A 17,190-nucleotide genomic window follows, 5' to 3' on the forward strand; every position below is an offset into this window, starting at 1 on the left:
TCAACCAGCATGACTTTGCTCACTCAGACTGCTGCATTGTGGCAACCCAAAGAATTCTCTTATTTGTGCTTTGAACCAGCAGTAAATAAGTGAAGATTCCAGTTGTAGGTAAGAGTTGGTGGGACATGCATCTGTGAGAGCCATGCCCTTGTCACTCTGCAGAACAACTAGCAAAATTATTCTCCAAAGAGAAGGCAAAATCAGGGAGCAAAGAGAAGTGGGTAGAACAGAAATACTAGCAAAGATTCTGGCCATCCTTCCCTCAGAATTAAGCTTTAGAAATGATGTATTACGTAAACTGACAGTCATTTCTTGGACTCAATCCTTCTCCCTGTAGCTTGGATTTCTGTTTCTATCCTGCCAGAAAGAAACTAATTAAAGCTTATTGTGTCTGGTCAGCAAGAATGTATCCCCTAGCTGCTTACAAACAAAAACAAAAACAAACAAGAAAATGCCAACTATCTCAATAATGTTTTCCCTCAACTATAAAATTAGATATGTTCATTAGAGAAAATTTTAGAAAACACAGGACAGCACAAAGGAGAAAATGCAAAATCATTTATAACCTCTATGCTCAGAGATACCACTATTAATATTTTAGCATATTTATATCTCTTTCACATACCATTAAATAGCCTTCAAACATAGGATTTTAATTGCTATATAAAATGATTTTTTAAAACTTCTGAGGTTGAACATTTAGGTTTTTAATTTTTTTTTTCAATTACAAACAAAGCTATAACAAACAATTGTCCATAAACCTTCTGCCCAGTTTCACTTTCTATTAGGACATATTCCTAGAATGGCATTCCTGGGCCTGGGGTGTGAAGAATTTTAGAGCTCCCATGGTAAATCCACCACCCTTAAATCCTCATCCTTGTTGGCCTCTCAGCAACTTCCAACACTACAAGGAGTAGTTGACCACTACTGCTTTCCTCAAGCCTTCTCTCCTTTGCTCTGTGACACCAAGTTTTCCCAATTCCCACTTACCTCTTGCTCACAGTCACTTTCTGGGTCCCCTCCTCTGTCTCACCATCAGTGTTGAAGTTCCTTGGGTTTTCATCCTATGCCCTCTCCTCCTCTGTATCTATACTTTCTCTGAGTCTATCTACTCTCAGGATTTCACTAACAGTTCCTATCTCTAAAATCCCCAATTAAAAGATCTGTCCCGGCTCCCTCTTCGGCATCTAAAATGCATACCCTAGATTCCTGGACTTCTCCCACTTCAATGCTCACAGGCCCTTCAAACCCACAATATTATCACACCAATTCTTTTGTCTGTTTTAGAAGAAGGACAAATAATAGGAATAGTGTGCACCATTTTCTTGTTCTTGATTATAATGGGAATGTCTCCTGTGTAGTGCGTTTAGCAAGATGTTGCTTGTTGGTCTGAAATAGAAATTTGGATCTTATGAAACAGTACAAAGGAAGACCTTTCCTTCCTGGTATTTGGACTCCACCATATGTTTGCAGTGTGTAATCCTACCACGCAGTCTGACCCTGTGCCTTTATCAATGATCTTAGCTTTGGGTGGTAAAATTAACCAGTGCACAGGGGTGCCTGGGTGGCTCAGTCAGTTAAGCATCTGACTTCAGCTCAGGTCATGATCTCACAGTTCATGAGTTCGAGTCCTGCTGTGCTGACAGCTCAGAGCCTGGAGCCTGCTTCAGATTTTGTGTCTCCCTCTCTCTCTGTCCTCGAAACTAAGTGCAGACTGAATAAACAGCATTTTAAAATGCTACTAAATTAAACCTAGTGTTTTCTCATTCTGTGTCTTTTCAATCAACAGATTCTAAAAGCCCAAGAATTATCATGTGGGAGTACATGACATCTTTTTAAGAGTAAATGAAATCTTCAAAGCCAAAATTGATCCGGTCCAATCCCTTCATTTTATAGATGAGGCCCGGGTAAGTTAAGTGACTTACTTAGGGTCACTTATTGAATTAATAACTGGGATGGATCTAAATATTTGTACTCCTGATTATACATCAAGGGCTTTTTCTACTAGATTCCTTTCTAAGGAATGTCAAACTCAAAACATGGCTTTATGCTTTCAGATTGGCTTCATTTAACGTGGGTTTTTTTGGTTTTTGGTTTTTGGTTTTTGGTTTTTGGGGTGTGTGTGTGTGTGTGTGTGTGTGTGTGTGTGTGTGTGTGTGTATAATTAGTGATAGCTAAACCCAAATATCCTAGAGAAGCTGAAAAAACAGCTGGTCTTCAGAAAATAATTATTAGATTTTCTTAAAACACTTATAATGGAAAAAATGCCTTTTTTTCTTTGTAAGCCACCTTAGGACAATGACAAAAAAGTCTCCATGATTATGACCTGCTGTTCTCTCTTGCAAGCATATAGTTACCCTGGTAGAGACCACATTTCCCAGACTCCCTGTGGCCAGGCGTGTCTGTGAAATTAATGTGACCAAGTACTGTCAATAGAATGTGAACAAAAGTGACATGTGCTTCACTTGCTTGGAAGGAGATTTCTTTTCTTGGATTTTTTTTCTGACTTTTCTCCTTCCCATTAGCTGGCATATGAACATCTCTGACACGGCTTTGGTTTAGCAGACAAAATTAATGCCCCCACATTATGGTAGAGCAAAAATAGGCCAGGCACCAAGGTATCTGAGTGGCTGCATGGAGCATAACTGCCCATCAGCCTGGATTATTAAAGCTTTGGCCCATGTCACTCGTACTTTGGGGACACTTTGTTATAATCATTCTGTCTCTACTATAACTTATACAGTTAGAAAATTCTTTTGCCCTTTGTGGGCAATGAGGAAAAAAATTAAGTCATCAGCTTGCCCCACTGGCCAACATACATTTAATTTCAGATTAGTCTGTACAGTATCTGACTGAGGGAGAAAAATGTCAACTCTGTGTTTTTGGATCAAAAGGGTGGGTCTGATTCATGTTATAGAAGTAAGCCATAGATGTCTAACCCATATTTTAGGGATCTCCATCACCTAACAAACATTAAAAAAGAAAAAAAGAACCCCCCAAAAAACAAAAAAACTCTCCTCCTGTTTTCATAATTCCTAGTGAAGAATTATGTGAGCAGGCAGAGGAAAAAAAAAAAAAAAAAACATGAGAACCCTGCTGTGCATTTCATTGAAAAAATATTTATACTTCTAAAATCTTGATACAAAGACACTAATTTAAATCATATTTGTCATTATTAAAATATTTTCATGTTGATCTTTTAAACCACTCTTGCTACTCCCTCCTCTACACTAAGGGAGCTTTGTAATAGGCCTTCTGGGAAGGAGATAGGGAATTCTAGGTCCCTTTCCCCTTTGCCACATCTTTGAATGCCCAGTCTGACCTTGTATCTGAACTCATACCCAGCCACAGTTGAATTGGGAGAAGAGGGCCTATAAATAAATTTGGGTGCCCAGGTCTTCCTGAGAAATAAAGTGTTCCCTGGTGAACCCTCTTCTCAAGGACACAAGAGCCTGAAAGCAATGCTTTTAATGCCCCTGCCAGCCACCAAATTGATGTGAGGATGGGAAGCTCTACAGAGCCCATCTCTAAAGAGATGTTCACCTCTCCTTTCCTCTCTCCATCTTACAAAGTAAAACCAAAACCAAGGTCCACTCTTATCCTGGAAAGTACCACCCCTACCCACTGGGCATCTCCAGGGACAATGGATTAAATGAAGCCTCCTAGGGGTACCTGAGTGACTCAGTTGTTGGGTGACTGACTTCAGCTCAGCTCATGATCTTGCGGTTGTTGGGTTCGAGCCACGCATTGGGCTCTGTGCTGACAGCTCGGAGTCTGGAGCCTGCTTCAGATTCTGTGTCTCCCTCTCTCTCTGCCCATCCCCCACTTGTGCTCTGTTTTTCTCTCTCTCTCTCTCTCTCTCAAAAATAAATGAACATTAAATGAAGCCTCCTATTCCTTTCCAGCTTAAAAATCTCATACTTCCATATTTCTAATTGGATATTTTTTTCTCTCCAATGGGGAATAAGACTGCTCCCCCCATCTGCTCTGTCTACCTGAATCTCTCTTTCTCAGCCTATTTATAACTCCCATTGTTCCCCAAAGAACTGAAGGTGATTGAGTGCTCTTTAACACAGAGTACCTCTTTTTGTCCCTGTCCAAACATTCAGTTAATGTCCTGTTTTTAAATTAGTGATTTGAAATTAGTTGATCTGAAATCCACAGTCTGTCTTTGTCATTTAAAAAAAGCGGGGGGGGGGTGGCACTGGGTGGCTCAGTTGGTTGAGCGTCCAACTTCGGCTCAGGTCATCAGATCTCGCAGTCCCTGTGTCAGCAGCACAGAGCCTGGAGCTTGTTTCAGATTCTGTGTCTCCCTCTTCTCTCTGCCCCTCTCCCACTCGCTTTCTTTCTCTCTCTCTCTCTCTCTCTCTCTCAAAAATAAATAAACATTTTTTTAAAAATTAAACAAACAAACAAAAAAAGAATTGCTATTGTAAATGTGTTCCCATACCCCCCTCCCAACATGTGAAACAGACTGAGTCAATTTTGGTCCATTGCTCCCATCTAAGTGCAGAAATATGTAATAGAGAAACCGCCACCTCAAACTATAGGGAAAGGATTTCTTAGCTCTTTTTAAGTTTTTCTACTCTGATCCAGGGATGTTCAGGAACTTTCCAATCACTGTCTAAAGGAATTGAAAGTTCTTCACAGAATATAACCTTCTCCTGCTGCTACTACTGGCCCAGTCAGTACCCAGCAATAATCGCTAATTCAGTGTTTTGAAAATGAGATGATACTGAAACATTTTTAAGACTGTGATATGACAGGCAAAAAATAATAATTTGTAATAGAATTCTCTTCACAATCTGTTCATATTAGTTTAAAGGCTGAATTGACTGGCATATCTTCAAAGAAACAGCAGTTAAGGACACCATTATTTGATTGCTTTGTAATACTGAGCAAGTCTGTGAAAAACTTTTTTCCTCACTCAATTCTGTCTTAAAACCATCCCTTATGTAGAGACAACACCTTTGACTGACTTTAATCAGGCTAATTATCCTCCCAAAATTTAATGATTGGATTTTGCATAATATAAGGAGCTGACACTACCTAAATCTCATATCATATTATAGACTGATACAATAGGTCTCAGGGAGATGAGTATTAGAACTTTGGGTGGGATATTGGGTGAACAGTGCCAAAAGTCATGTAAATACATAGTTCCAGTTAATTTATTTTTAAGCTCATCCTCTCCATCTAATCCAGACTCCAACTTGGATCATAGAAATCTCTTCCTTCCTTTTCTGGCGGAAACAAAAGTCAACACAGCTTCTCTCCCCAGTTATAAAATAGACAGACCAATATATTTTTGAAGACCATATTCAATGATAGTCAAGTTTAGAGATAGTTTTATTGCAACCATTGATTATAAATAGTGCAATAATTCAAGCATTCACCTTCCTTCCATTGTTTGACCCCAAAATGTTAAGTATAAATATGTGATGCTCCTCTGGACAAATGAGATTTCAGGAAGCAGAATTGCTTTATGATCAAACTAAAACCTATTTAATAAAAAGCCTTTAGTAGAGCTGTGGTTTAAAGCCAGTCAAAAGCAATGACATATGATAAATGTTCTACTTCAAACGTGCACATTATAATCAAATCATAAGGATAATTCAACCCAATGCTTGAATTGTTCCTGTGTTCACCATTTATATGTTGAAACTCCATATCGTACTCAGAACTAAGGAGGAATTGACATATTTTTTAAAAAAGTATTGCTTTTCTTACTTCAGATGGAGGGAGGATCGCTGCCTCTATTCACATTGCGAAAACACACATACACACACACACACACCCCACATCACAGCTAACTCTATATATACTTCCCAAGTGACTTCAGGAGCTCATTTAGAAAGATGTATTACAGAATTCATGCATTCTTCAGGAAAAAATTCTGAACCTTCCATTTTTAATAGTTAAATGATCCTTATTCCTGAAGTCAACTGTGAATACTTATGCAAGCTTCAAGTTAAAAACTTAAAGAGAAACATTTGCTAAGTCATTGTCATACTATGGATCAAGTTTGATCCATCTCAATGATTTGAGACCACCTAAATTATTAGTGATACCTTAAGTCCAAGACTGAACCAGGTAGTGTTTCCAAATTCCCTATGGATATTAATCATAATTCAGGATATGAAATTAGAATTCCAAAAATTCTCTGGAATTCCCACAAATCATAAACTATTCTTAAAATCCTTTCAATATTCCTCATATACTTGGCTCATTATCATGGATATCTTTTTTTTTAAGAATTATTTTATTTATTTTTGGGACAGAGAGAGACAGAGCATGAACGGGGGAGGGGCAGAGAGAGAGGGAGACACAGAATCGGAAACAGGCTCCAGGCTCTGAGCCATCAGCCCAGAGCCCGACGCGGGGCTCGAACTCACGGACCGCGAGATCGTGACCTGGCTGAAGTCGGACGCTTAACCGACTGCGCCACCCAGGCGCCCCATTATCATGGATATCTTAAAAATTGTTTAATTAATAAGAAATATTACCTTTAGCAGTATTTATGAAGAACTGTAGCCTACAGAAAATATTAGAACATTGGAAAACACCAGCAAACATTATTGGTTAATATTTTTAAATAAAATTCAGATCTCTTAGGAAAATCAATAGCACTAAACAGAATCAAAGTCTAAATTGCCAATTCAAGATCATAGTTTGCTTCCTAAACTCATTATTTCTTGGAACACCGTTACTCATAGGATTTGTATAAAGTATACTATGGGATTAATATTTATTTTATTTGCAAGAATGAATCACCATTAGCAGCAGGCTGGCCCATGAGCACATACTAATCATGACCTCAGCTACAAGCAAGCCTGGCTGATTAGATTGTGACACTTCTCCTCTGTGCTCCTAACCAGGTTCCACGAAATATCAACTTTAACCTTAGAATTTACATGCTAACGTTTCTTGCTCTTGCTTTCAATTTGATGTCAGTGGATTCTTTCTGATCGGTAGCTGCTCTATGTTCATCATTAAGCTTTAATTGTCACAGGAGGATTACACTTTTTTCCTTTTTCCCAAATTCTTGACAGGATTTTCTGTGGATTTAGAAAAACATTAGTTTCCTGAATAACGTTCGAGCAGAATTCCCACATGAACACACTAGGTTTGACAGGAGAAACAGGTCAGTGAAGTAATGCCGGGTTTCATAATGGCATTTTGCAGTACTTTTAAATGGTACCCAGGAAAACTACAAGAGTCATGGAAAATGAGTCTTCAGCCATCTTTTCTCTTAAACTTCACCACTAGCTTTCTAACCCTCACCCCCTTCAGCACCATACAGACAGCATCTCTCTTCCCTAATACTAAATCCCCTGGGAACTTCACTTGGATCCAACTCATTTCTAGTCACTAAACTGATCCTGGCAAGACTAGGCCCAGAACTTGGGGTCCAAACCATGTTCCACAGTACCCTCTGAACTTAGAGAACACCAGAGGAATTCTTGGGGGTAGGGCACACGCAGCCCCTCGTCTCTGCTTTCAGCCAGCCGCACTACATCTATCAGTTTCACATAGTTGGATTTTGCAAGGATTTATTGTTTGTTTAAAGGAACAGTTCTACTGCTAAAAAAGAAACCATAAACGCTGACTCAGAGTATCACAGAAGGCTTTAGTGACCCATGGTGGGACACATCTCTGGGAGACTGAAGTCAGTTTCAGAGCAAAGCTTACAAATCCAGTGCAGGATTGGGCCATAGGAAAGTAGTGTGTGGGTACCAGAGCCCAGCCAGGGTGATCTCCTCTCTACTCTACTCCTCTCTACTCTCTATCATCTACTGGGTGATAAGCATGGAAGGACTGGAAGGACTTCACAAGACCAACCATGGACTGAACCAGACCTTCTTGGTCTTTCTGGCCATGCATTACCCACTTGAACCATTCCAGTAGGCCAAGAACAAAGCCAAAAATAGAAAGGCCTGAAAACTCTCAATTGCTTTGTATTTTTCCAAGTCTTTTTCCCCTAAAATGAGTTTCATGCGATACTGCAAACATTTCCATGGGGATTACAAACTGGGGCTCCTCATCCTTCTTGTCCTCCTCTTTCTCTTCCCCCTTCCTCTTTCTTTTCCTCCTTCTTGCCTCTGCTGTTGCTACAACTCATTCTGCTTCTGCTTTTTTTCCCTAAGGAACAGAATCATTTCACTTCCTCAGCTGTCATCGAGAACACAGTCTACTTTGCCAACCAATCAGCTTAGACTCTCTCCCTTCCTCCTGGGTCCCATTCCTTCGAAGTTCCAGGCCAGTAACTGACACAACTGCACTTTCTCTGCCCCATACCCTTGCTCACACTGAGCCTTGAGAATGGGTGTCCTTCCACACAAAATCTCTACCTGGTGAGAGCCAACTTGCTCTCAAGTCTCTGCTCACACACACTTGAGCTGCCAATATTCCCCAAAGTCACTTCAGTCCTCCTGAAAGTGGAATGATCCATCATGGCACATAACACTCTGCCTTACATATAACACATTCTCAACAAATATAAGGAAGTAATCAAACTGAACCTCCCACTCCCCAAACACACAAAATGCTCTTTATGTAGCAGGCTAGGTTATTGACTGGCTAACCAAATAGGAGAAGGTGAGTTAAACATTCCAGAAGGGTTATGCTGTCTTGGGTCTTCATTTCATGGTATGCATTTTAACTCGTACAAAATGAAAAGAAACAAAAAGATCCTGGATTTTATTCAAGCGGAAAATGTTTCCAGATTTTTTTCAAAATTTCACAGATGCTCATTTTATAAATTTTTCAAATCTTATGCTCAGCGTTGTCAGAACAAATCTCAGCAAAAACCTGATAGCTCCCTAGGGCAGCAAACTCATAGGTTGTGTCAGCAATAAGAACGTGGGGTGGGACACAATGCATGTCACTTGGAACCGCATGCCCCCCTTACTTCCTTGCCATCCAGCCCTGGTGACCTGGAATGTGGAATCTCCACAGCAGCAAGAGAATGAAAGACTGTCTCACAGAGAACAGATTAGACTGTGCAAACATATGCACTGAAGAATTCAAAACAAAAGCTGTCTTGTTGAATAAACTGCGACTTCGATGATAAAGAGGGACACAATGGGTCAATGTCCGCTGCTGCTTCAATTTCCTCTTCCGTGAAATGGGAAGAATAACTCCTGATGGGGCTGTCAAGCAGGTAAAACAACATACCTTACACACTGTGTGAAAGCAGGGATTATGTCTTGTTTACAATCTTTGCCCCAGAGCCTAGCAAAATGCCTGATCAATAGCCACTCAGCATGGGGCGCCTGGGTGGCTCAGTGGGTTGAGCCACTGACTTCAGCTCAGGTCATAATCTCACAGTTTGTGAGTTCGAGCCCCGTGTCGGGCTTTGTGCTGACAGCTCAGAGGCTGGAGCCTGCTTCGGATTCTCTACCCCTCCCCCACTCGCACTCTGTCTCTTTCTGTCTCAGAAATAAATGAACATAAAAAAATTAAAAAAAAATAGGCACTCAGCATGTTGGGGACTCAGACAAACATGAAAATGTCCCAAGAAGTGTTGGGAAGGAATTCCCACAAGGAAACACTGGGTTTGACAGAACACGTCGGTGAAATAGTGCAGAGTTTCATAATAGCATTTTGCTGTATTGTCAAAGGGGACCCAGCAAAAGTCCTAGGAACACTGGGAATGGATGAATAAGTGGATAAATAAATGAATAAACCCTTAGCATGGGGCTTAGTATCTATTTAGAGTTTACTGAATGGAAGCTTTTAAAGTAGACTTCATAAAGAGAGTAACTCAATCCGCAGAGCACCTGCTGCTAAGTGCTTGCTGTTCTTTCGGGCCAGGTCAGGCTGAGGCTTGTATGTATGGTCCTATGGGAGGGAGGGGAAGGACTTGACCTTTAAAGCTCTGTGGTCACCTCTGCAATATACTTCATGGTGAGCTTTCACCTAACTTAGTGCTGTATTTGAAGAACTCCAGAACTTTTCCTTAAACCTGCAGGGAACTTGAACATTCTGAAGAGTGGGAGCGATCTGCACCAACTTCAAAGTCCCAGATGCCTATCTTCCAGCAACTTTTTGCCCTGCTAGAGCCCTTCTAAGGCTGTTCACTCTTCCTCTTAGCACCTTCTGTCTCCCAAGAGTTAACAAAAAGACAATGGGGTGAAGCAGGAGTCTAGGACCTCCCTGTATTCTTGACAATCATGGGTGATTTACTTGGTTCTTTTGCCAAGTATTTACTGAGCACCTACTAAGCCAAGATCCTGAGAATACAATGGTAAACAAGACACGTTGCTGCCTCTGGCAAGGAGGTGATACAGATACTGAAGTAGGATGTGGGGATAGCAAAGGTAGGGGCGAGTGGTAGGACCGGAGAGGGCAGCTCTGTATGCTCGGGGGATGGGCTCTGGAGTGAGCCTCTGGCATTATCTGAGAAGTATGGGGTGATCATGTGCCCCCAAATACCTCCTCATGGGCCTGACGTCTGAACTATCATCATGCCATTAGAAAAGAGCACCAAAAACCCTGAGGCCAGCAATTCTGACCCTTCCTCTTTAAACAGATGTGACATTCAAGTCCACAGGGACTAAGTGACTTATTTGACACTGTGGAGCTAATTCAGAACAATACTAAATCCACACTCAACGCCTTGGGCCTTCCTTTCAGTGTTAACAAACCACATAGGGGTCTCCCCTTTGAATCAGAGCAGTCTCCAAAAGGGAAGGGACTGGGAGGAATCACAGCCCTTCATTGGAGCACTGTTAGTACATCAATTCCAGTGATTATATGCCACAAGCCACTTAACGGGGACGTCACTCTGTTCTCACACCTCGGAGGCTACTAGCAGCTCTCACCTGCCTTCGGTTGCTGCTGTCTGACTAATCCGACATCTCTGAGACCCTGGCTTTAGAAACATAACAGCCAACACATGTATGGTGTTTGTTAGGTGCCAAGTACTGATCTAAGTGCTTTTGCACGTATCAACCCATGTAATGCTAACAGCAACCTATTAAGCAGTTAGGTCCTAATATTATTCTCCCTTTGCAACTGAGCAAATTGAGGCACAGAGTAATAGGTAACTTGCTCAGGGCCACAGAGCAAGTTTGTGACTGAGCTAGTTTTCAGACCCAGGCAATGAGGCCCCAGAGTCCATGCCCTTAAGTGCTACCCTATGCTTACCCCTATCATCTCCTGCTGTGTAAAAACTACTCCAAACTTAGCGGCTTAAAACAATACAAATTGGTTTTGTCCACCATTCTGTGGGTGACAACAAGCAGAAAACAGTAGAGACTGTTCATCTCTGTTCCACAATGTCTGGGGCTTCAGCTGGGGCAGCTCAAATGACTTCCCAGGGGTTATATATCTGGGGGGGCCTCAGTTCTCCTTCACGTGCTCTATTCATGAGGCTAGCATGGGCTTCCCTACAGCATGCGGTCTCAGGGTTCCAAGACGGGGCATTCCAAAGTATCAGGGCTTACAAAGCTTCTACTTGCATATGACTTGCTAAGTGGCCAAAATAAGTTGCATGGACCAAGCCCAGAGTCAGTATGGAAGAGGAATACATAAATGTCAGGATGCACGGTTCAATATGGGAGAGGAATACATAAATGCCAGGATGCACGGTGCATCTAGGACCACCTGTGGAACATCTTACTACAGCAGACAAGTAGGATGTAAAAGTGGGCTGAGAATTGCAGATCCGGGGCACCTGCGTGGCTCGGTCGGTTCATCTGACTTCGGCTCAGGTCATGATCTCATGGTTTGTGGGTTCGAGCCCCATGTCGGGGTCTGTGCTGACAGCTGAGAGACTGGAACCTGCTTCAGATTCTGTGTCTCTGTCTCTCTCTGCCCCTCCCCCACTCGCACTCGGTCTCTCTGTCTCTAATAAATAAATAAATAAATAAATAAATAAATAAATAAACATTAAAAAAATTAAAAAAAAAAAAGAATAGCAGATCCTGGGGCAGGGTTTCTGCTTCTTCATCTTCCTGTACCTTCTTTTACAAGGAACATGCTCCCTACAGGAAGAAGAAGCTGTAAGCCAGTGCATATTACATTACAGAGTGTAAGAATAAGGTTCTTTAGCCTCAGAGACAGTTGTCATTTTTGTACACAGAGGAGGGCATCAACTGATTCACAGTCTGAATTTGTTTTCACCTCATTTGAAGAGACCTGAGTTTGGTTAAGCCACAGGAGACTGAACAGGTTAATGGAAAATTTTTTTGAAAATAATAAATTTCCAGGGACTTCAAGAGGGACTACAGCTGTAACTGTTAAAATTAATAGGATAAAGTAGAACAAAAAAACGTGTCTTTAGCAAGTTTGTCACTCAATAAGGCCTGACTGGAGAACCTATTGTAAAGAGAAAAGGGTAGACACCAAGAAGTGTAACAATAAATAACTAAATTAATAGTAGCTTGTTAAGATATCATTTAAAAGAAAAAGTGAGCAGTTTAATAAATTCCAAAATTACTAGGTGAGAAGCTTGAAAAAACTACCCAAGTATCCTTTCTTTGTTCAGAAGATAATAGAACCATCTAGAAATTTCTGTCCTGTGAGTTATATTCCTACTTGTATTCCCATACTAGATGAGTCATTTCTTTCTCTACTGCTTTATTTCCTCATTTTAGCTTCCACTAACAGAGACAAAAATCCAATTTTTAATTCTAAAAGCAGTTTTTGACCCTATTCTTCACCTAAAACCGATCAAAGTTAACCATACTGTCACAGATATTTCAATTAAAATTATATGTTCATTTCTTCTCACATATGTATATTTTTATCAATGCTACAAGCATCATTTTAACATATGAACTACTAATATGTACATCTATCTATATTGTGTGTTTATGAGCATGAACTTGTGTTTATTCTCTTCTGAAGTGTAACTAAAGTTGAATCAGGCAATGTGAGGCAAAGCTGTAAACCAGCACACAGAACGATTTGTTTGTGCTTAGAATCCACTTGTCCCAGCACCATCATTGAGAGATAAAAGTACACACCCTTCAAAATATGGCTACAGTTGAGTTCAATTACGTTCACTCTCAGCCAGTTAATTAGAAAGAATTCACTCAGTAATGTCATTATGTCACCCTTGGGACTAAATACATCAGAGGGATCAGACAAAACGTGGCAGCAAGAATTTCCAGGGCTGGAGAGAGACGTGATGGTATTTTTCAGAAAGCTTTCCCAAATCAGTGTGGAGAAACTCTTGAGTCATTTTCAACCACTGACTCTTCTAATATGAGAGCCCATTGCCAGCAAGTTCGCAGAAGATCATAATTCAGCAAGAGTTCCTTCAGAAGCTGAGTGATCTTTTGTGATTTAAGATTCCAAAAATACAAAAGAAAAGAAACATGCAATTTTTGTAAGAGCCTTGGACACGGTACTTCTAGAAATGGAGACATATCTTAGGTTCACACTGCCAATTTTCTAGAGTTCAAGTAGAGAGGTCAAATCCATACACAGAATTTTTAAGCCTTCTCTAGTGTTCCCACATTGTGCCTGGGCACAGAACTTTGAGAAGATCTGAATCTGCTGAAGAGAGAATTTTAATTCACACCTCCTAGGAAATGTGACAACTTAACTCCACTAGAACAGTCTGCACTTTACAAAGTGCTTCCAGGTACGTGACATCATCTGATCCACATGTCTATGCTTGAAAGCCTCCCCCTTTTGAGGTGAAGAACACAGGATGGGAGATTTTTAAGTGACTTATCCAAGGTCATGCCCTCATGAGTGGCAGCACTGCAAGGAGACCCCAAGTCTCCCCCTTGCTAGATGGTGCTCTTTTCATCAGACAGAGCCTCTCCCTGCCACCTCCTCTGACTCCCTTTGGTTCTTAAAAGTGTTCTTGAAAGATCATCTCCATGACTGAGAAGCTCACGACTTGCATATTTAGTCACCTCTGTGTATCCATGGAGTAGAGATACGTATCTTTAAAAAGATGAAATCTCTGGGGCGCCTGGGTGGCTCAGTCGGTTAAGCGGCCGACTTCGGCTCAGGTCATGATCTCACAGTCTGTGAGTTCGAGTCCCGCGTCAGTCTCTGTGCTGACAGCTCAGAGCCTGGAGCCTGTTTCAGTTTCTGTGTCTCCCTCTCTCTGACCCTCCCCCGTTCATGCTCTGTCTCTCTCTGTCTCAAAAATAAATAAACATTAAAAAAAAAAGATGAAAGCTCTTGGGGTGCCTGGGTGGCTCAGTTGGTTAAGTGTATGACTCTTGATATTGGCTCAGGTCATGATCAGATGGTTCGTGAGTTCGAGCCCCACATCAGGCTCCATGCTGACAGCACAGAGCCTGCTTGGGATTCTCTGTCTTCCTCTCTCTCTGCCCCTCCCTTGTTCACGCTCTCTCAGGCTTTCTTGCTCTCTCTCTCTCTCAAAATAAATATCTCAATAAACTTAAAAAAAAAAAAGAGATGAAATCTCCTGAAATGAGAATTTTGTAATACGGTACGTCGCTGAGAATTTCTGTTCTACAGAACAGAAAGCAAGTTGAATTAGACTGGCTACTCCCGTCTGTTAGAGTTCTAAGATCCAGAGTCCCTGACTTCTTTGGGTAAAGGTTTTCTCATCAGTACAGAAGGTCTCAATTAGAAGATCTTTCAGGCCTATTCTGAGCTTAAGATTCTGTGATGATAGTTATGATCCCTAAATCTTCTTTGAGTTATGATAGCTAGAACGCCCCCTCCTCTACCCCAGCCAGAAATTACTACTATTAAGATACTTTTCTTCTTGGGAAAAGATATCCTGAAATGGGCTTCACAAAAGGGAAGAGAGTTAAAATTTATAATTGCCTATGCTGCTAGTTTACATATATCTCATTCAATCTAACCCTCACAATATCTTATTATTTTTATATTAGAGGAGGAAGAAAAACAGGTGCTGAGAAACTGACTAGTTGGTACAACATCACAAAAGCTATTATTGACAGAGTTAGGATTCAACCTATTTGCTTTCAAAGCCCCTGTTCTCTTTCGATAAAGCTATTTTGATAATGGACAAGCGAAAGATGAGGAATACGGACAAGATGAAGCATTATTCCTTAAATAACAAAAAAAGTAGTGTGGAAGGCTGAACCCCTCAGGTAATGAGCAGTCACAGGACTGAGAATATAGATTTTATGGTGCCCTATTCCCAAATTCTGTCCAACTGAAATGCCGTGGAAGCAGAAAAAGCACTGATCTAAGAGGCAAGACAGCAGACTTCTGGTCCTGGCTCTTGATGTTCGAGCAAATACATTTTTAAATGCATGCTCTAAATAAGTAGTAGTTCTGCCCACAGGCTAGAAAATAACACTAACAGTAGCTAACATTCTTGAGATGTTTGTGTTGTGCTGGGTACCATTTAGAGCACTGTACCCAACCTTGCTTCATTTTCATCGTTCTGACAACCTGAAAAGGTAAACCCATTTTGTGGATGAGGAAAGCAAAGCGCCTAAAAGTGATGTGGCCTCCCCTAGACTGCAGGGTAAGTGGCAGAGCTGGAATGTAAAACCAAGGAACCTGACTGCAGGTTCACAAGTGCTTAACCATCCTGCTTAGAGTACAAGGCATGTGTGCGTGTGGCTAGATGAGCATTCGGAAACGCAAATCCAGAAACTAGATTAGGGGAGAAAGTCTTCAGTGAAAAGCCAGATGCCACACAGAGGGAAGTTCTACACAGTGTCATTATTGTATCATTTCACTTTGGCTTCTGTGAGAGACTATACTTGAGTATCCGAACATTTTGGTCAGAGAACCTGCTATGATCACATAAAACTGCCATTTAACAGAAACCCAACAACAGTGGCTTAACTGAATCGAGGTCTATTCTTCTCATATAACAAGCAGTGCAGGGCTGCAAAGCTGCCACACTGGCTTAGGGACCTGTCCAATGGGCTCAGCTCGCCTTTCCCGGCCGCTGCCCCTAAGACAGGTGCTTTCAGATTCTTGCTTGAAGAACGAATGCTGTACGTCTCTATGCCATCCGATAGGCAGCGACTTGGCCACATGCGGCTATTTATGTTTAAATTAAGTTAAATCCAAAATTCAGCTCCTTAGTCACACTAGCCACATCTCAAGTGCTCGGCAGTCACATGGGCAGGTGGTTACTATATTGACTGGAGCATATATAGCTCGTTTCCGTCATCACCGGAAGTATTATTACACAGCACTGCTCTAGACATCACATCTGCAAACGTGGCAGGAATATGAGGAAGGGGAGAAAAGAGCTGAGTGCCAAGTGGGGCTGTTCCCTCTCAATGAGAAAACAACAGTTTCATGGAGTCATTACCCAGTGGAATTCTGCTTTCACTTATTTGGTCAGAATTATATCACTTGATCAGTCCTAGATGCAAAGGGAATTTTGTGAAGCGGGCCTATGTCTACCCTCCACTAAAATGGGAGCTGTAGGTAAGGAAGAGGACAGAATACTTGATTGGCTAAGTAAGTAGCTGTCTTTGCCAGACTCAGCATCACGTGTGAGTTGTGCTTTAAATTAGGCCAATTTACCAAAACAGGATGGAAAAACCAGGCAGTAAACATCTGTCATCACGCAGATGTGGGGCCCTGGGCATGCAAAGGCAGTAAGTCAGTGATTACTGCCACCTGGTAGTGCCTTGCAGGAATGAGTGGACAATGAAGCTGGAAAAAAAAAATGGAGACAGAAAAGTATTCATCTAGGCTTGTCCAGAAAGAGCCCTGGTTCTTGAACCCTCAGGCCTTTACCAGTTGCAGTACAACAACTGCAGACTGGTGAGCAAAGAGAGCGGCTGTGCTGTGGGGCTGGGCAGCCCATGGTCTGCCCCGTGGAGCGAACAGTGAGGCAGACTTAGCTACTGGCTGAGTGGGCAAGAGCCAACTTCTCTGGGGTGGCCGTATGGTCCAATATGGCCTCTGAAGTGCACCTCCTTACAGACCCCCTTGATGAGAGGCGCACTTTTGCTGGGCTCTTGGTTGTGCATGGCACAGGAGTGCTCGCCCTGTGGATCCAATAGCAGAAAGAAAGCTGCAGAGAGCTTTCAGGCCCCGGGCTGACAAAGTCCTAAACTCCTACAGTAATGAATTCAAGTTTTAGTGGCATAAAAATGAGACGTAACAAACATCTGGCAGCCTGCACAGGCATTAAGGGGTTGTCTTGGGATGATAGTGAGCAAGATGAAGGGGCCGCAGCTACAGGAGGGCAGACAAACAGTGCTTCAACATTTTGTCTCTGGCTAGTCTTACAGGAAAACAAAA

This window comes from Puma concolor, chromosome A2 (assembly GCF_028749965.1).
Source record: "Puma concolor isolate L17-30 chromosome A2, mPumCon1.1.hap2, whole genome shotgun sequence".
NCBI lineage: Eukaryota > Metazoa > Chordata > Mammalia > Carnivora > Felidae > Puma > Puma concolor.